At 37.7% G+C, this 20,763-nt stretch overlaps 1 protein-coding gene across 5 annotated transcripts in view; it reads left to right on the top strand.

Moving 5' to 3' along the window:
• RAPGEF4 (Rap guanine nucleotide exchange factor 4) overlaps positions 1-20,763 on the top strand; it is a 291,346-nt gene that overhangs the window by 94,003 nt on the left and 176,580 nt on the right. The gene's annotated exons all lie outside the window — the stretch shown is intronic.

Below are 20,763 nucleotides of genomic sequence, written 5' to 3'. Positions count from 1 at the left end.
ATAGATATGACTTCATATTCATTCAAATGTTTTATTAATGTAAACTATTAGAATACATTCTCAATAGTTATAATAAACTAGTCTTTTACCCTTATTAATATAAATATATAATTATAAATCACCAGAACAAAACTCCACACAATTGTATAATAATAATAAGCTCTCTTAACAGTTATCCATTTCTAATTCAGAAGTCAAATTATCAGTGGCCGTGAAAAACTGGAGTCATGAAGGAGCTCAGGCTAGCCAGTTTCTCATTCCTCTAAAGTTTCCATTTCCAGATTGGAATGTCTGTCTAGGGTGAAAAGAGGATGAGATTGAGTATCAGTCAATCTTCCAGACTCTCCCTGTCCTGAAAGAAGGTGATATTTCTAGCAACTCCAGATCTTCATATATATATCTTCATATATATATATATATATATATATATATATATATATATATATATATACACACACACACTCCAGTCATATATATATATATAAAATTGTTATCAAGCAAGGTAACTCCTGACCCATTTGTAATGGAAATAGACTCTCCATGCAATTAAAGATGTCACATCTCAGTGTAGATGCAGGCTTATTTTGAAAAATGCAAATTGATAAATAGCAAACAATCTTGGCTACAAAAAATTTCATAGCAGCTTCCTTTGGGTGCCAAAACTTTCTCATGTATAGACATGTAGGCTTGCATAAATATGTGCAAAACACACCCACTTCTATGTACCTACATTTAGTTCTGTTCTGTACCAGTATTTACTAATCCAAGAGATTATGCCAGAGTAAGCTGAAGAAGGCTTTGGTCTCTGTGCTTTGAGGTTAGAGGTTTGGTGCTTTGGCACGACCAGAAGTCAGCTGGGAGGGGGTCAGTGGAACAGCCTCTTGGTTGTAGCTCTTGGTCACATGACGTCTCAGATGTGAGACACTAGTGTAAACTCACAGCCCTGATCTTCCTTTCAGTTGGTGTGATAAAACAGACTCTGTTTGGGTGTTGCCTGGTAAATGAAAATAATACACCACTGAGTGAGAACAGTATTGTCCTGAGGCGTGGCGTCCTTTTGACTTCCTCCCCCAGATGGAGTACTTCCTGCTTTCCAGCTGAATGATGAGTCATGTGAAGAGACTTGAGGATGTGACACAGGAGATGGGTCAGGCCCTAATTATTTGAATGGTATGAATGACAAATATGTGCATATTCCATCCAGGTAAAGCCAGGAAATTAATGAAGGGCTGGAAATAGCTCATGGCTACATGGCAGCATCTCCCAAGGCGAGTGGTCTAGTGCCTTCAGCCTCCCAAAGTGCCACATCAAAGTAGTAACGTTTACCAGCATTCTCACTGCAAATCTGAACATTCTGATGCTTATTTCTATTTCTTTTTTTTTATCTTTTTTTTAAAGATTTTATTTATTTATTTGACAGAGAGAGATCACAAGTAAGCAGAGAGGCAGGCAGAGAGAGAGAGAGAGGAGGAAGCAGGCTCCCCACTGAGCAGAGAACCCGATGTGGGACTTGATCCCAGGACCCTGAGATCATGACCTGAGCCGAAGGCAGAGGCTTTAACCCACTGAGCCACCCAGGCGCCCCTGCTTATTTCTATTTCTTGTGATTTCTGGTCACTGGTAAGTGTCTTCTGAGTTACTTCAGAGGGACAGATTTGTGAAGTGTCTGTGTACCTGAGCTATACCTATGTCAGTGCTCTAATAGTGACATGTGGTCAGAAGAACCATTATGCAAGAACACTCCCTGGGGTGTGTAAGGAAGATGACGCATACTGCCTACTAAATCCTGTTCTTCTAGAACATAAGCATTAGCATTTGCTGTATGTCAGGAGGCACTTATATATATTATTTTGTTTTATCCTAATTATGACTTAATGAGGTAATAATAATAAAAAAAAATTAGTGATATACCTAATAAGATAAGAAAGCTCCTGTTCTTATTTTATCCCTTCATGCTATTACATATCATTTCCTACAAGAAGTAGCCATGTTGGAGGGATTCCCTCTGGTTTCCCAAAAGCTGAGAGGTGTTTATTATTCTGTATATATCACAGTGTGAAAGAACATCCTCCTAAAAAATGGCCTCCCCATTTCAATCTCAGCACACTTCACAGAGAGAGTCATGTTAATGGTCCATCTTTCTAAGATGATCAAATAGTCCAACCTCTAAATACACTGGGAAGTTGGGGTGAAAGGTAATCTACCATTTCCCACCTTTGTTCTCCCTGCAACTTGTTTTTTGTTGAGATTGACCTAGAGAAAATGAGGTATGGTGTATTATATGAGTCAGCTTTTGGATCTTTGATTTATGACTAAAAGTAAAGAATCCAGAGGCAGTTTTTTCTAAGGAACTCCTGTGTGTGGTATAAAACGAATATCTTTAAAAAATGTAAGATCTTTCTAAGCATGCCAGTGATGAAAGGCTTAGCTCCAGAGCACTTAGGTGGCTCAGTTGGTTAAGCGTCTGCCTTCTGCTCAGGTCATGTCATGATCCCAGGGTCTTGGCATTGAGCCCCACCCTGGGCTCCTTGCTCAGTGGGGGCTATGCTTCTCCCTCTGCCTCCGCCCTTCGCCCTGCCCATGATCTCTCTTGCTATCTCTGTCTTTCTCTCTCTCTCAAATAAGTAAAATCTTCTAAAAAAGAAAAGTTTAGGTCCTTTTACCACATAGGCATGTTTTTATTGTAGGAAATCTCTTTGGAGATGATTCCAGAGGACTTTGTATATACGTTTTTGATACAATTTGAAGGTACTGTGCACACCAAACACTTTTGCTGCCCTATGCATTTTGTTTAAACATGTGCAAATTCATTTAAAGTCCAGAATGGTATAGCACATACATAGTACACCACACACACAGTCATTGGAGAGGTTAGAAAGAAGAATTACATGAACCGTGTATTGGAGAAAATCAAACCCCGTTTATTTATACCATATGTTGTTCTTTACTACTCTTATTTTTTTCTTAAGAGCCACAAACTATGCCAGTTTCCAAATATGGGCAATAAATAAGATTGTCTCCTTACCCTTCTCCTGATCCCCGTATACCAAAAAACAGCTCCCTCCTGATATAGTTCTCCAACTTATCCAAATTATCAGTAACAAATTGAGGATCTCCATCTATACTTTTGTTTTTCATGAAAGAAATATATTGTGGAAATTATGGATAGTTAGAAGAAATTATTAGTTTCCTTATAAAGCCACTTTTTTTCTACCATCTTAAGCTTCAAGGAGAAACTTCCATTTATTCATTCATAGCATATTTACTGAATGTTTAGTAAGGGTACATCATAATTCAAATGACACCCCAAAACTATGACATATGTGCCTTGGGCCCAAGGAGGTGACTCTCTAATTCAGGAGATAAGTCACATACATATGAAAAATTGAGTATTAATATAAAATTAGAAGTACTAACATTAGGGGGAAATTAATGGTCCACAGAATGATGAAATGATCTATGTCCTACTTTCCATCTTCTTAAGTGCTGAATACCTGTTTTATTTCTAGTACTTTGTCTAATACTTGTGTTTCATCTGTAATTCAAAGCCTGAATAAAATCTTACTTCCTCCATTGAAAACTTTGAACATGAGGAGAATTATGGTCAGATTATCTTTGGGTCTAAAGTACTTATTATGTGCCTTCTTTTCCATTAAGCATTTGTGTTTAATTGCTTTTTGCTTGTTTATTACTCTACTCATGTGAGAACTGGTAGCGGGAGTATAGCTACTTACACATCTTTAAAGAAAGATTTCCCTCTAGGAAAAATAAGCTATGCTCTTAACTGAGCATGCCATTCTGAAAGGAAAAGGAACAGGTAGACATCCACGTGACAGGACAGATCAGCTAAATCAACCTGGCTATCAGTGGAGTACTGTGTTTCTACTAGGTCTCCTACGCAACACTTGTTCTACCCACTTGGCGATGAATCACTGATTCTTTGGTCCTCTGTGCCTTTCTCTTCATGTTTGATAATTTTACTGACCACTTTACTTCTTATCATTATGTCATTGGTGGCGTGGACTACTCAGTGATGGTCAAGTCTTGACTGAGTGGAATGTCCATAGTCAGTGACTATCACATTGTAGGCACTAAATTAATATTTACTAAATAATTAACTGTAAACACTTAGATGTAGATTTTAATCAAAATTAATATTATAGTTCTTTTATAGGAAAGAAAATCCACTGGAAAAACACCAAAAGAAGTAGCCCTTTCCTTCCTCGTTATGCTGTTTCAGGGAAACTATTTTGAGATGTCTTGGTAGCTCAAGGACATCCTCTTGTCTTCCTAGTTGAGAGCTCCAGAACCAGCTCCAGAGAGCTTGGAAGGATTTCCCCAAGGCTACCATGCAAAGCAGTGGCACAGCCAGGCCAGCTTTGGTATTTCCCCATTGCTGGCCCACACCTATCCCTTTAGAAGAATCTCTGGACAGGAGTTAAAAGCACATGTGATAAGGTAAAGCTTTGGATTAGCTATGTTTCCAAAACTATTTTGAGAATCTGATAAGAGTCACGGACCTACCCTCTCCTTAGAAAAATGCATACATACAAAGCTTTGTATGTAATTTTAGGCATGAACTTCATGAATCTCATCCAATGACAAATATCTAAGTAGGTTTCATGATGCCCATTTCAAGAAGTCATGATACAGATGGTATTTGACAGGAAACATTCTGCCTATTTCTTAACTCTCCTATACTCTAATTATACTTGAGTAATTACAAGACCATGCAATGTGGATAGTTACTACCACTTCTCAAAATGCCCATTTAGAATTTAATTATTAACGAGGGAACAATTCCCAGAGCAGACATCCAAATCTACGTGTTGGCTGAAAACACACCCACCCACCCACACACACACACACAAACCCACTCCTGAGCATAAACTATTAATTTAAAAAGCATCTACTTTACTCAATATAAAGTCAGTTTAATGACTTGAAATTTTGGGTTTCCTGTAACTACCTAATCCTCCACTTAAAACTTTTTATTGTCCCTCCCTTTCTATCTTTTTTTTTTTTTAATATTAATCACTGTCACAATGTGTATCATTTATTAAGTACCTAGTCTGGAGCCTAGAACGTTAGTTGTGAGGCGAGTATATATAAATCATTTGCTATGTGTAAAATATTCCGAGAGACAATGGGAACAGCTTCCCTAGAAGATACAGTCATGATGTTTTTCCTCAAGGAGATTATGTAGGTCTTGGGTATTTACTGAGTGCTAGTCAAGTTTCAAGCAAGAGAGACAGAGACAAAAATAACTTTTAGGTGGGGTTAACAACATGGAGGAGGTGAGGGGTCTGTACTGGGCTTTGGAAGGTAAGTGAGATTTGAGAAGGCTGAAAAGGGGGAGGGTATTTTAGTCAATTCCAGTTATCTATTGCTATATAACAAACTACCTTAAAATTAGTCACTTAAAACAAACACACTTTTTTATTTTTAAAATTCAATTTAGTTAACATATAGTGTATTATTAGTTTCAGGGGTAGAATTTAGTGATTCATCAGTTGCATACAACACCCAGTGCTCATTATATCAAGTGCCTCCTTAATGTCCATCACCCAGCTACCCCATCCTCCTGGCCCTCTCCCCTTCAGTAACCCTCAGTTTGTTTCCCAGAGTTAAGAGTCTCTTATGGTTTGCCTCCCTCTCTGATTTCAACTTATTTTGTTTTTCCTTCCCTTCCCCTATATTAATCTGTTTTGTTTCTTAAATCCCACATATGGTTTTTGTCTGACTGGCTTATTTCACTTAGCATAATACCCTCTAGTTCTATCTACGTCATTGTAGATGGCAAGATTTCATTCTTTTTGATGGCTGACATGGAGAAAGGGGAATCCTCTTACACTGTTGGTGGGAATGCAAACTGGTCTAGCCACTCTGGGAAGCAGTATGGAGTTTCCTCAAAAAGTTGGAAATAGAACTACCTGATGACCCAGCAATTGCACTACTAAGTATTTCTCCAAAGGATGCAAACATAGTGACTCGAAGGGGGCACCTTCTCCCCAGTGTTTATAGCAGCAATGTCCACAACAGCCAAACTATGGAAAGAACCCAGATGCCCATCGACAGATGAATGGATAAAAAAGATATGGTATACAAAACAACCACACTCTTATTTTGCTCACAAATGTGTAGTTTGGATAGGGCATGACAGGGAGGTAAGGGTGGGAGAGAACAACTTATCTCTGTTCCACTTGGGATCATCTGGGGACAACCTGAGGATAGCTCTGGGCTAGAATCAGCTGCAGGCTCACTGTTGGCATGTCCCTTGGTTGATGCTGGCTGTCAGCTGACCTTTCCACATGGCTGCTTGGCTTTCCTCTAGCAAGGAGGCTAGAAACAAGAGTGAATGTCCTGAGAGAAACAGGCAGAAGTCCCTTCGGTTTCATGATTTACCTTGTAACTTACCTATTGCTACTTTGGTCATATTCACAAGTACACCCAGATTCAAGGAGAGGGAACATAGTCCCAACCTTTGACTCATTAACCTCACATTGTAGGAAGAGCATGTGGGATGGGAGATATTGCTGGGGTCCTTCTGGAAAACACAGCCTGCCACACAGGCCATGGAGGTATAGCAGTGAGGTTATAGTGGTGGTGAATTTAAAGGTGCTGAGGAATCAGTTTGGGTGGAATAGAGAATTTGTAGCTAGCAACCTGGGAAAATGGATAGGAATCCAAGCCAAAGAATCTGGACTTGGATCTGTTGACACAAGTGAGTCTTCAGAGTTTTTGCTGGGATCACAGTGACAATGAGAATGATACAGCTGTAGAATATTCTGTCGTGTGAGTGGAGGTTGAAGATGGTACCATAACCGGGTATGTCTAAAGTCTGGATATGCTGCGATAGGGCCATGCCTTGGGGGGTATAGTCTAGAAAAAGAGAGACCTTGCCAGGGAATATAGGATGTTAAAAATAATTGGATAAGCGCAGTAAAGGAAAAGAAAAAGGGATAATGTCACTCTTTGGAGCTAAGTAGAAATATAAACTCTATTCTCGAGGACATGAAGATATTTATAATCCTTATCCCATTTGTGAACATTCATATTCATATATTTCATTGCAGCCATTTTGATTTTCACTTTGTGTTTGATTTTGAGATTGTGGGCCTGAATCCCCATTTATAGAAGAGAAAATTAAGTAATTACCCAAGTGTCCTATACTAGGAGCTCTTCTCTGTTAAGGCCAATCTGTGAAGGCCTTCTCTGTGGCTACCAACTAAATCTTGAAATCTGTGCACATTTAATATTTACAGAAATAGATCTTGTTCTGACACCAGGTGGCTGGCTGGCTTGTATCTGACAGCTGCTAGTACTTTTGCCATTAAATTGTTCATCCTTTTAAGGCAGGGTTTGTGTGGTGTTTGTGTTATTTGCCTTACACATAGAAGAAACTTCTTCTTTGAGGTTGAATGCAATTGATGTATACGTAAGGCGAAGACTCTCCTTGAACATATAAGTTTCTGGTGGGTCAGCGTACACTGCTGAGTAAGTCTACTTGCTCCCTCCTGCCCAGCCCCAGGAAGAGGTAGAGCAGACACAGCCTCCCAAGAGTAGAATGGCTGTGGCCTCACCCTGTCCCCTCTTGGAAATCTCATCTCAACATCCTAAGCTGGGGTTGTGGGACCTGGGGCAGAGGCTGGGGTTCAGGCTGTAATTGTGTTGATAGTCGATAGTTTTCAGATGCCACACAGGAGAATGGGTCTGAAGGATAAGAACTCCCTTCCATCTCAGGCTTTTTTACCGTGAAGGCAGTCTGTGCTTTTCATGGAGCAAAAATTACTTCTGGACTTCTCACCTCCTCTTATTTGCCTCCTTCCTCTCCTACACCCTATGGTGAATCAGCTGTATCCTCTCAAGCATGAGATTCAATTACTTTTATTGTTAGGCTTGGCTATGATTGTCTTTAATAGTCAGAAAATTATCCAGCATCTAAAAAGCACAATTAAAAAATTCAGCCACAGTGTGTCCCTGTGAGTATTGGCTGGCAGCAAAGAAGTAATTCTTCTGAGCAGTTCTTATAGACATTTGGCATTTAGTACTTGCTCTCCAATTTTTTTTCCCCCAAATGGAAGCCTGGGGTTTTTTCTTTTTTTCCACTCCATTCAATTGCAGGCATATTTTAACCAATCTCAAAATGAAAGGATCAGTTTAAAGTCATCTTTGAGGTAGAAAATATTTTGTTGCTGATAATCCTTACTTTCTATGTACACCACCAATCAGACATGTCAATACTAAGCATGTTTAGACCCTGGTTCTAAACCCTATATAAATTGACATCCTTGGGAAACTTACTTAATTCACTAGCAACTTGTCTTCTTATTGGGAAAAAGGAAAGAACATTCTAACCAGCCTTATAGATAGGCTGACAGCCTTAAAGAACATTCTAACCAGCCTTATAGATAGGCTGATACTAGTGCAAATGATACTGGTGAAAAAAAGTACTCTAGGAATCATCGTGGATGATAGTAACTTAGGGCATTTGCAGTAGGGATCATGTGGAAGTCGTTCCAGGGCACGATGGAGCTGCTTTGGATTATATGGGGACAGGGAGTCCTAGAGCTTTATGGACCTAAAGTATTTCTGACAAACAGCAAGTGTTTCATAATATGCCATGGCTCAATCCATGTCAGGAGAAGTCATTGCCTCCTACACTTTCAGGGAGCAGGAAGCCAGGGTAGCAACACTTAATGAATGGCCAGACAGCTCAGGGAACATCCCTGCCTATGTTGTTTTGAAGGAGGCCAACCAGTTTCAAGTGGGCAGGATTAAAATGCAAACCAAGCCCCAAGATTTTTTTTAAATTAATATTTGATGTTTGCCAATCAAAGGAAAGGTAATAGAGTACAGCAAACAGACTTCTTAGAGCTATGATGTCACCTGGACTAAGACATCCTGCCTTGAGATGGCTAGGGACAGCAGCTGCCACCACCACCCCGCCCCCGTGGCTTCTAGAGAATGAATTTGGCAAATGAAAGGGAAATATGGAAATATTCCTCAGACATGGCCACAACTTTTGGTAAAATGCATAAACATAAAACTGACCATTTTAGCCATTTTAAGTGTACAACTCAGTGGCATTAAGGACATTTGTCATGTTTTGCAGCCATTTCCACTCCTTCCAGAACTTTTTCATCACCCCACAAGGAAATCACAGACCCACTTAGCAGTCACTCCCTGTTCCCCCCTCCATCCAGCCCTGGCAACCACTGAGCAGGTTTTTTAGGGAGGGCACTGAGGTTGGGAATTAGGAGATGGGGCTCTTTTCAACTCTGAGTGGACTCCTGGCTTTGTGTTTTCCAACAACATAGCAGCCCCCTCATAACAGCATGATGGCAAACCTATAATTCATGACTCCCTTCGCAAAAATTTCAAAACAACTGTGGTGAGTGTAGTTATGTATCATAAAATCACCCATTCAAGTGTGTAATTCAAGGAGAATCTTTATAAGATGGCGCAGCTATTGCCACCATCCGGTTTCAGACCAGTTTCCTCTTCCTGCTTCGATCCCTCATGGCTGCTCGTAGCTAATCCCTTCCCACCGCCCAGGCAGTCATGGATCCACTCCCATCTCTAGAAATATGCCTTCCCTGGACATTTCTTATCAGTGTAATACTGTGACACATGGTCTCCATTTCTGGCTCCTTTCACTGAGTAGAATGGTTCTGCAATTCACCTGTGGTGTAGTATATGTCAGTAGATTTTTTTTCATTGTAGTATTCCGTTGATTGAATGTACCACCTTTTATCTATCCACTGACTTGAAAACATTTTACGCACCCACCATACTTTGTTCATACAATTCTGCGACTCTGTGCAAACATTTTAGATGAAGTTTCTTGTCTGCAAATTCTAGAGGGTTATAGTGTTTTCTGATATGCCCACTCACTAAGGTTCTGTCCAACAAAAGTCCCCAGGGCAGATCCAGATTCTTAGATCATTCATTTATTTAGCAGATATACGTTGAAACCTCACAGCATGTCATGCTCTGTGCTAGACACAACAGATATGTTCAGCGCTCTGGCAGTTTCTGCTCGAAGTCGAGAGACAAAGCTCTCATCTCACTGTGCACAACTCCCCTTCTGGTGGGTCAAAGGAGCAGTGACCGATGTTTGGTCACTGGCAACTTTCTTTGTTTCCCCGCTCCCCCACACTCTGCCCTGAACCTCTCACTCCTCAAATACTGGATGCTCCTCCACAGTGCTCTCAGTTCACCCCGCGTTTCCAGCGCATTTTGTTTGATGTCTCCTCTATCTTAGAATGGTGTCTCTGTATATACCTTAAGTGTGGAAATGACTGATGAATGAATGACTCTTACTGATGAACACATGAGGGGATAAAGGAGCAAACAGAAGAATTAGGGACACTGGCCCCTTCAGATCTCTTGACTTCTAGACATGACTTGTTCCCTCTCTAGCTGGGGTCAGCAGTTACACGATTGCCTCTCCAGAATGAAGGCGCGAGTACACAAGGGAAAACACAGTAATCTGGAATTCTCCCTGCTCCTTGGAACATAGGCTTGACATAAACTTCTTATCGCTATCATTAATATTTTAATAGTATCCCTAGGGTCACTCTCCAGGCAGACTATTTAGGGAAACAATATGAAAATCATCTTGCATGGCAGGGTGACCGGGCCCAGATGCCAAAGATAGTGACTTAGAATGGCTTCTCCAGCCTGTCTCCAGGCCCCTCCCTGCTCTGTTCTGCCACCACCCGGCTCACACTCTTAGCTTCCTGCCCTGGGTCATCCTGCCTGACCAGAAAGCCAGGAGCCAAGGGGACAGGACACATCCTGTGTATTCTTGTGGGACGCTGGGCGGAAGGTGGAAGAGAGAAGACCCAGGAGGCTCCACCAGGCAAGGTGTTTCATGTGGAGAAGAAAACAGGTGGTTCTTGAGGGCTTTGCTACTTGCCAGTTCTGGTGGCTGGGGTCTAATCAGAGTCCCATTAAAATTATGGGGATAAAACATTAAAAAGGGAAGAGACATGGACATGCCTAGTCTTGGAGATTACTTAAGGTTACCTGAAGCTTTAAAAATAGGCTATAATTATTTTAAGATTATGTTCTTTTGTAGGACTAAATACCTATGTGTTATCTACTTTAATAGGACCATGTTTTAACCTCATCCATCTCAGGATAACTGTGGAGATTTATTTCCATGGTCATTTTTATTCCATGGTTGGGGCTCAGTGGTTTGGTCCATCATAGAAACATAATTCATGGTTGTGGCCATCGTACCACAGTGGAGGGTCTACTATGGGCTATCATGTCCCTCCACCCATTACAGGAGGACTATTCGGCATTCCTGGATGAACCATAGCCTGCTGGGTTCCATGTCTTATTGGCAGAGAAAGATTGAAATGCTAGTTGGAAAGAAGTTTGGGTTTAGGTTGATTCTATTTTTGCTTAGCATCTTTACCATTTAAAATGTGCTCATGCTTGAGGCACCTCAAATACATTTTATCAATTCTAAATTCATATACAGAGATACTTTTCTCTGAGTGAGCTCCAGTGAAAATGCAGTGACACCTGGTCCTAATCTTGTGAATCGAAAGTCAGAGTGAACAGTCTTTTTTTTTCCTTCTTGACACTTTGCTTTTAATTCACACTGGATCCTTTCTGTTGAGTTAGTAATTTCATTTTAAGTATAGAAATCAAGTTTAATTAAAGCTTTCTTGCCATTTAAAATAATAATTTGTTTATTTAGCATTCTTAATTACCTTGAGTAAATTGCCTATAGAAGCTCACCTAATTCATTTGTTTGTTCAAATTATTACTGTCATTTGCATATTTTGAAAGACACCACTTTAATGAAACACTGGGGTGAAGGCAGGGCAGATGATACTTTCTGAGGCAAATGCTCAGGCAATGGTCTTTCTGCTCAAGTCTGTTTGTTCAGCTGGAAGGTTTGTATCATCCTACTGAGTTTTCACAAAAGATCAAAGTCTTAAAAAGCTTTAGTATCGGAAAATCATTAGAAATGAAATGGGGGGGCAATATAATGAATGTGAACAGCATTCAGCCAGAAACTGCCACTTAGGCCTCTCCTGTTAACTTCTTATAACAAATGCAGATATGCCTCTCCTTAACCTCAAGATTTGTTCTTGCAGGTTGAGGCTGTATGTAACATTTCTAATGCATTTGAGGACCTTAAGATAATTTGTTGAAAGGCTTTCTGTTAATAATGGAAAAATGTGATGTTGAATAAAGGCAACAATTTTGTTCTGAGGGTATTAGAACCATTTATCAGTGTTAATAACCAGCCATAGGAGAGTTTAGAGAACTTATATTGATAAATAGGTAAGAATGATTTTTTTATTTGGTTATCAATTACTTTACATTTTAAGAATGGATCTTAGCTCATAATCTTTGGGAGTGCTATTTTTTACTGTTCTTTGGGAACTTTTCTCTTTTTTTAGCATGGAGGAATGAGGGATTTCTTCACAGTTCTGCACAAGTTTGCAGGATACTTTGATTGAATCAGTTTCTGATTTACTGATTTTAAGTAAATCCTGAGCCTCCTAAACTTTAGAAACTGACTCATAGTTCCCACTATAAAAAAAAAAAAAACCAGTTTGATAGAGCATAATAGAACACATTGCATTAATTTAAGTATCTCCAGGTTTTCTATTGCCTATAACCAAAATGTGGAAAACATTCTAACAAGAGCCCTTCATTAGTGTTTGTTATATACTAAGAGCATCTCTGAATGATGTGGCCAGAAGGCATATCTCAAATAGGAAACATTCTCTCTTTTGTACTAATGGATTATTTGTAGAGAAAGCACATATGCATCTTAGGGAACACTAGTATTAAAGGAAATGAATAACAGAGCCAGTTTTTGATGTTTGCACTCCAATTTAAAGGTCTATGATAAAGACAGGATGATTGTTCCTTTTGAGCCTGGTTGAGCCTGCGTCCTACTCTTCTGTCTTTGTTCATGAAGTCACAGCCCCTGGTCTGCCATTAATAGAGCTTGGGCTTTTAGACCTTTTCCCTGTTGTAACAGAGAGGATGCTGTCCTCATTCTCCAGAGCCCTGCCAGGGTGACTTAGTAACCCCATGACCTTGGGCAGGTTACTTCCCTGGACTGGTTTCCTTATGTGGAAAGTGGTCATCTGTAGATGAATTTTAGACCCTTTTTAAGGGCATTCTAATTAAAATTCTAGGTTTCCAGTGGTAATGGATTATCTCTGATCCATATTTCTACCCACGGTCTCCATGCACCCAGGTGTGGGATTTGGGGAAGCCAATTCCTGGAGTCCAGGTGGAGTGAGAAGGTATGAATTAAGGTGAAGCAGGTGGGTTCACAGGGTCATCAAGCCTACTGCCTTATCATGCTCTCAGTTCTGATAAACCCACCTATGTCCACACACTGAACATTTGACCGCACCTGGGTCTGTAACTCTCCCCACTCTTCTTCTGGGGTAGAGGAAAGTAGGGACGCTGGAAGGATCTTAGAGATGCAAATATCTGGAATATGCTCTTGGTGTCTAAAATAAAATTCTACCTTTGTTTAAAGAACACAAAAGAATTATTTTCCTCTTGTTTGACTTAGAAAACAAAAAAACTCTAAACATTGTGACTTGTAAATGTTTATTTTTTTTGCATTAGTAAAGTATTTTATTTTTTAAGCTACAAAGTAAAACTATCAATAAATATTCCTAAAAATTCAAGCCTTATACAAAAGATGTTAAGTAAAAAAAAAAAGAAAGTCCTTTCTACTACTATTGGGGTGGGGGGGGGCGGCTATCCACTACTAACACTTCTGTTTGGATATTTCCCAGACATTTTCCCATGCACATATCAATGCAGTTACCATATATGCCTGTCTTTTTGCCTTAAAAATTGAACTATACTGTAAACACAATTATACAAACTACTTTTTTTTTTTTACTTAAATGTCTTTCATAGATATTCTACTGTGAGAATACTTATAGATCACAGCAAGGTATGTGTTCATTAAAAACAGCTGGACTTGTTTGTATAACTATGTAGACATAATAAATCATATAAAAGCAGTAGCTCAGTAGATAGTGTCAAACTGTAACATACTTCATCTTTCTGTTTTAGGAATGTTAGTGAGAACTGACCATTCTCTAGGCAGCCTGGGGTTACTTGCCCTGAACTTTGTTATAAGCTGGTTCCCAGAACGAAGATAACCTTGTTCCTTAAAGTAGTTCTCTATTAGCTATTCTGATGAATAAATATATACTCATTGTCCATAAGCTAATATGTAATCCTTCCAGATTTTATATTTAGGTACATGCATTTTTAAATTTTGCCTGTGCTAATGCCATGCTTACTACATGTCAGGCTCAGTTCTAAACACATTTCAAATTTAAACTCATTTGATTCTTATAACAACTATATGAGGTAGGTACCCTCATCCCATTTTAGTTTCTTGTGATTTTTCCATCTAACCAATTATGTTATCTGCAGAAAATGGGAGTCTTATTTCTTTCTCTCTAACCTTTATTCCTTTTATTAATCTTTTCTGCCTTGTGCTGGTTAGGCCCTCCAGCACCAGGTGAGTAGGAACTGGTGAGAGTAGACATCCTTTTCTTGTTACTGATCTTGGGGGGAAGCATTCAATACATCATCATTAAATAAGATTATAGCTGTAGATTGAGGAAATCTCCCATCCATTTTTAATTTGCTGAGAGTTTTGATCATGAGTTCATATTGAACTTTGTTAGATGCTTTTCTGAGTGTATTAAAATTCTTTATGTTTTTTTCTTTTTTATTCTGGTAGTATATCTATTATAATAATGGATTTTTAAATGTTAAAACTGTGTTACATTCCTAAGATAAACCCTAGTAGGTCATGATGTCAAACAGGATGATTATCTTTGTATATTCCTAAGTTTTATTTGGTAATATTTGTTAAGGAATTTATGTATCTATATTCATAGATGCTGAGCTGTAATTTTCTTTTTTCATAGTATCTTTGTCAGATTTGGCATCAGGATTAAGCTGGCCTCATTCAATGAGTTGGGGGAGCTTCCATCCTGCTCCATTTTCTGAAAAAAAGTTTGTGTAAGATTAATATTATCTTTTCCTTCAATATTTGATAGAATTCACCAGGAAACCAGAAAACCTAGAGTTTTCCTTATGGGAAAGATAGTGTGTTCAATTACTTTAAGAGAGATTGAGCTATTAAGATTTGTAATTTCATCTTGTGTTGATTTAGTTCAGTTCTATTTTTTAAGAAATTTGTCCATTTTATCTAAGTTTCCAAGTTCATTGACATAAAGTTGTTTATTATAGTTACTTATTTTCTCTTCAATATATTCGGATCTCTAGAGACATCTTTTTCATTCCTGATACTAATTTTTATTCCCTTATTTTAATTTTTCTTGATCAGTCTAGCTACGAATTTGTGAAATTTATTGATCTTATAAAGAACTAAGTTTTGGTTTTCTTGATTTTCTCTATTGTTTTTGTTTTCTTTTTCATTATTTATGCTTTTTTTAAAAAGAATCATTATTTCCTTCTGTCTGTTTCCTTTGTATTTAATTTGCTCTTTTTTCTAGATTCTCAGTTGAAAATTTGAGTCACTGCTTTTTGCCTTTATCCTTTTCTACTATGAACACTTACAGCTATAAATTTCCCTCTCATTACTTAACTATGGCACATGAATTTTGATATATTGAATTTTCATTACTCTTTACTTCAAAATACTTCCCTCAATTTCTTCTTTCATTCACGAGTTGTTTAAAAGTGTGTTCTCAATTTTCAAATATTTGGGAGTTTTAGGTATCGTATTGTTATAATTTTTAGTTTAATTAAATTATAGGTAGAAAATGTATTTGGTAGAATTTCAGTCACATGTAATTTATTGAGACTCTGTTTATAGCACACCAGTTGTCTGTGTTGGTGAATGTACCATGTACACTTGCAAAGAATGTGTATTCTGCAGTTGTTAGGTGTAGTGTACTGTAAATGTCAAATCGGCCAGTATAGTTGATAGTGATATTTAGGTCTTCCATGTTCTCACTCTTTTTTTGTTTGTTTTGTTTTTAGTTTTTGTTTTGTTTCGTTTTGTTTTTATCTCGTTGTTCTATTAATTACTGAGAAAACAGTCTTAAAATCTCCAACTATGATTTTGGATTTGTCTCTTTATTCAGTAATTCTGTCGATTTTGTTTCAAAATATTCTATTATTAGGCACATATCCATTTATTCTTTTTACTTCTTTTAGATGAATTCCCTTTTTTATCATTATGAAGTGTCCGTATGTCTGGTAATACTCTTTGCCTTAAAATCTAGTTCGTATGATAATATAGTCACTCCAGCTTTCTTTTTTCTCTTTTTCCATGCTTTTATTTTCAAACTATCTGTTCCATGTATTTTCCATGTATTTAAAGAATATGGAGAACACATAGATGATTTTTAATTTTTTACCCATTCTGGCAATTTCCATTTTTAATTGGAGTATTTATCTGTTTACATTTAATACAATTATTTATGTGTTTGGATTTAGATTTACCAGTTTGCTATTTGTTTTCCCTTCATGCCACTACTTATTTATTCCTCTCCCTTCCTTTCCTGCTTTATTTTGATGTAACTGAATACATTTCAGAATTCTGCACTAGTTTGGTTCTTCAGGAAGCATGTGCCAAGATGAAGTTATATGTGCAAGATAAAGAGGAGAGAGGCAGGCATCTGACATCTGTGAAAAGAGGGAGCAAGAAAGGAGAATAGGTAGAAAGAACCTCAAACTGCATTATGATTTTTAGAAAGTCTCTGCCAGCCTGCTGTACAATTTTGGTCAAAGATTGTTGATAGATGAGTGTTGCACTGGGCAGAATTAGCCAAGTACACATATCCCTGTCATGTTCAGTCACTGACTAACTGCAAAGAACATAGCTTTGATTCACTGACCGTGAATCACAAAGGGGCTGCCGTTGGATGGTGTCAGCAAAGTGCACTCCTCACAGTTGATTGTCAAGTTTCTTCTAGAAGGGAAATCCAAGTGTGGCACCTTCATAGCTACCATAAATTCCATTTTAGTTTCTCTATTGGCTTTTTAATTGTCTCTCTTTACATTCATTTTTAGTGATTGTGTAGAGATTACCATATATATTGTTAGCCATTCACATTCTACTTAGAGGTAATGTTGTGCTGCTTCACGTCAAGCATTGAAATATTTCAACCGCATCACTCCTCCATCCTCTGTGCTGTTTTGGCCACGTATTTAGGTTACATCTATTTATGTTATAAGCCCCATGATAAAGTGTAATAATTTTTTTTAAGAAGTAGTTGTATGTCTTTGAAAGCATTTCAAAGGATTGTGTGTGTATGTTTGTGTGTGTGTGTTTTATACTTACATATTTACCATTTACCATTTTCAGTGATCTTCCTTTCCTTCCGTAGACCCAAATTTGTGGAATTTATTTTTGTCCTGTAGAACTTTCTTCAGCCTTTTAAGTAGTGCAGATCTGCTGGCAGTTAACTCTTTTAGGTTTTATTTTTCTGAAAATGTCTTCATTTAGCCTTCATTCTCTAAGAATATTTTTGCCAGATATAGAATTATGGCTTGACCATTAATGTTCCTGTTGACATTATAAAGATGTCATTCTTCTATGTTCTAGCCTACATTACCTTTGATGAGAAATTACTATAGTTTTATCCTGTGTATAATATGTCATTTCCCCCTGGTTGCTTTCAAGATATTCTCTTTGTCTTTGAATTTTAGTAGTTTGAATATGTGCCCTGGCATGGGTTTGTATTTTGTTTTGTTTTTACTTATCCTGTTTGGGATTCACAGAGGTTTTCAAATTTATAAATTTATATCATTGTTTTTACCAAATTTTGGCAAATTTGGATTATTATTTTTTCAACTTTGTTCAATTTTTTTTTCCTTGTCCATTCTTTCTTCACCTGTCATTCTGGGATCTCAATTACACATGTGTTATATATGCTATTATATCCCACTGGACCCTGAGACTTCGTTCATTCTTAAAGTTCTCTTTGCTTTTTCACAAATTGGATAATTTATATTGTTTATCTTCAAGTTCTTTGAGAACTTTTTATTACTTTTTTCCTAATCTGCTGTTAGATCATCCAATGAATTTTCTTTTCAGATTTTTTTGTTTAGTTTTGGAATTTCCAGTTTTTTTTGTAATTTCTCCTTCTCTGCTGAAATTTCTATTATATTCTTTAGCATAGTTATAATACCTGCTTTAAAAATCCTTGTGGGCTAATTTCAGTATCTGTGTCATCTTAGAGTTGGTCTATTTCTTTTGAGGATGGGCTTTCCTGTTCTTTGCCTATCTAGTAATTTTGGAATGTATCTTGGACATTGTTAGTGACATGTTATAGAGATTCCAAATTATGTTACATATCTTTTAGAGTATTGATTTTCTGTTTTAGTAGGCAGTTAGTCTAACAGTCAGATTCCAAGTTTGTCTTCCCTGTGATAGACAGCAGCAAAAATCTATTTAGTTCTTGCCATCTTAGCTGGGATACTTGAAGTCTGCTACACGTGTATATAGTATTGGGAGGAGTCAGAAATTTGCTCAGATTATATGTACTGAATTTGGGGCTTCCCTTCTGTGTCTCTCTTCTTTCTGGGGCTTCCTCCCACATTTTATAGCTGCTGCATCTCTAATTTCTCAAATAGTAAGAGGGCAGAGATCTAACCACTATGTGGAACTGACTGACTGGGTCTCCCTTTAGATAAAAAGCTCTAGAACATGAGTAATTTATCAAGAGCCATTCTTTCAAGTGTTATCCTCTCCACACCCCCGGCTCCCCCTCTCCCATTAGCTCTTTCCTGTTCTTGTCACTCTCCAGTGCCTTCAAGTAGCAGTTGTTTTTTAATATTTTATCCAGGGTTTATGATTGTTATTTGTGAGAAGGTTGGACTGATATGAGTTATTTTTATGACCAAAAGCATTTTCATGACCAAAACCCACTTTAGAGATGAATTTGAAAGACACATTACATTAAGTTTAAGTACCTTACCCAAGGTCACACGATTGGTAAGTGGCCGGGCTGTTATTTGAACTCAGGCAGTTTGGTTCCATAGTCTTAGGGTTTCTTCCAAGGGTAGACTTTAATGGTATGAATTTTCAGGACAGTGGCAGGAAGTATAGTAAATACACCTGGACTCGTGGGGCCTTACAGTGTTACTCTCTTATGCATTGGGCCATTGTCAAGATCTTATCACTCCGTGGATACTTCTCATGTCTTTGGGCATTTACATTATTTTATATGTAAGTTTACACACAATTTGTATTCAAGGATTATGTTGTTCTTGGCTAATATGTTGTCTCTAGTTATGAGAAATCTCATATACTCAAGATCTTGTGATGTTACTTAGAAGTTAGTGAAGTTTATCATGTGGTTCTTTTAGTGATTAAAATAAAGAAAACTTTTGAAGGAAAGTAACATCAACAGTAATATAATGAATGTATAGAAATTATTTATTGAAGAAACTCAGGACCATAATTATGGAGTAGTTGACTTTTAAAAATGTAAATCTAAGATTAATTTAGCTGGTGCAAACCATAGACATTGGACCAAGCTAGAGTATACTTTGTTTTAGAGTTTCTGCTCCTTGTTTTTCTTTTCCTCTTCCGGCCTAAGTCAGTTTCAGTTAACATTCATGAAATGATTCCTTTTATCTTATTCCTCTAAACCTTGATATTATCTTCACTTTGCATTTACAAATCTGACTTGCTTCATATTGATTCACCATAGTTTGTAAGCTGGTTTGTAATGAAATCTTATTTGTGGATGTTACTCTCAAACTAAAAGAAAAGGCCTATGTAATTTGCTTTTGGAATTCTCTCACATCCCACACCAGTCCTCGGATACCATATTTATGCTGACCGGACAGTAAAGAGCAGAGGTTCAATACTTGATTGATTGATGGTTCTGAATCCCAGCCAGTCAGTTCTGGGAAGGTGGGCTTATCTTCTAAGTTTAATGAAACTGAGTCCTTGAAGGCCATGATAAAGATTTTGGCTTTCATCCTAAGACTAACCGGAAACGATGCAGAGTTTTAAGCAGTGGTGCGACAAGCCAGATTTAAATTTTTAAAATAATTACTCTGAATGTTTGTGGAGCAGTTCAGTATTACTAAGTTCTAGAGGATAGAAATTAATATAAATGATTAAATTTTCACCAGGGATATCATCTAGAGGAACTGATATCCTAGAGAGTCTTCAAGCAGTACTCCCAAGTGTATTTCTCTCGACTGCAGTGTTGAAGAATGTTGAGAAACAGAAAGTTAGAGACTGATTTTTTTTTTTTTTTTTTGGTCAAGGGCCTGGAATGTGAATATTTTGCTTGTCTGAAAAGAAACATTATATTTTTATAATGAAAAATTAAAGCAATGTAAGTATCAAGGAATTAGGAATTAAAATTTTAAAACTACCAAAAATGGCAAGTCTACATTTTATGCCTATATGGAAATGGATATCATAATTTATTAATTTTAAAAAGCAAACTTGGGGCACCTGGGTGGCTCAGTGGGTTAAGCCTCTGCCTTAGGCTCAGGTCATGATCCCAGAGTCCTGGGATTGAGCCCCCACATCGCATCGGGCTCCCTGCTCAGCAGGGAGTCTGTTTCCCCCTCTCTGCCTGCCTGTCTGCCTACCTGTGATCTCTGTCTCTGTCAAATAAATAAATAAAATCTTTTAAAAAAAGCAAAATGAAAGATGTAATATGTGTTTATAATTATGAAAACGATCATATTTTCTCTTAACAAAAATATACAAAAATGAAGTTGAAACTTGTT

Source organism: Mustela nivalis (assembly GCF_964662115.1).
Source record: "Mustela nivalis genome assembly, chromosome: 11".
NCBI classification, from domain to species: Eukaryota; Metazoa; Chordata; class Mammalia; order Carnivora; family Mustelidae; genus Mustela; species Mustela nivalis.
The sequence above is the reverse complement of the archived record's forward strand: the minus strand, read 5'-3'. Positions and strand labels throughout refer to the sequence as shown.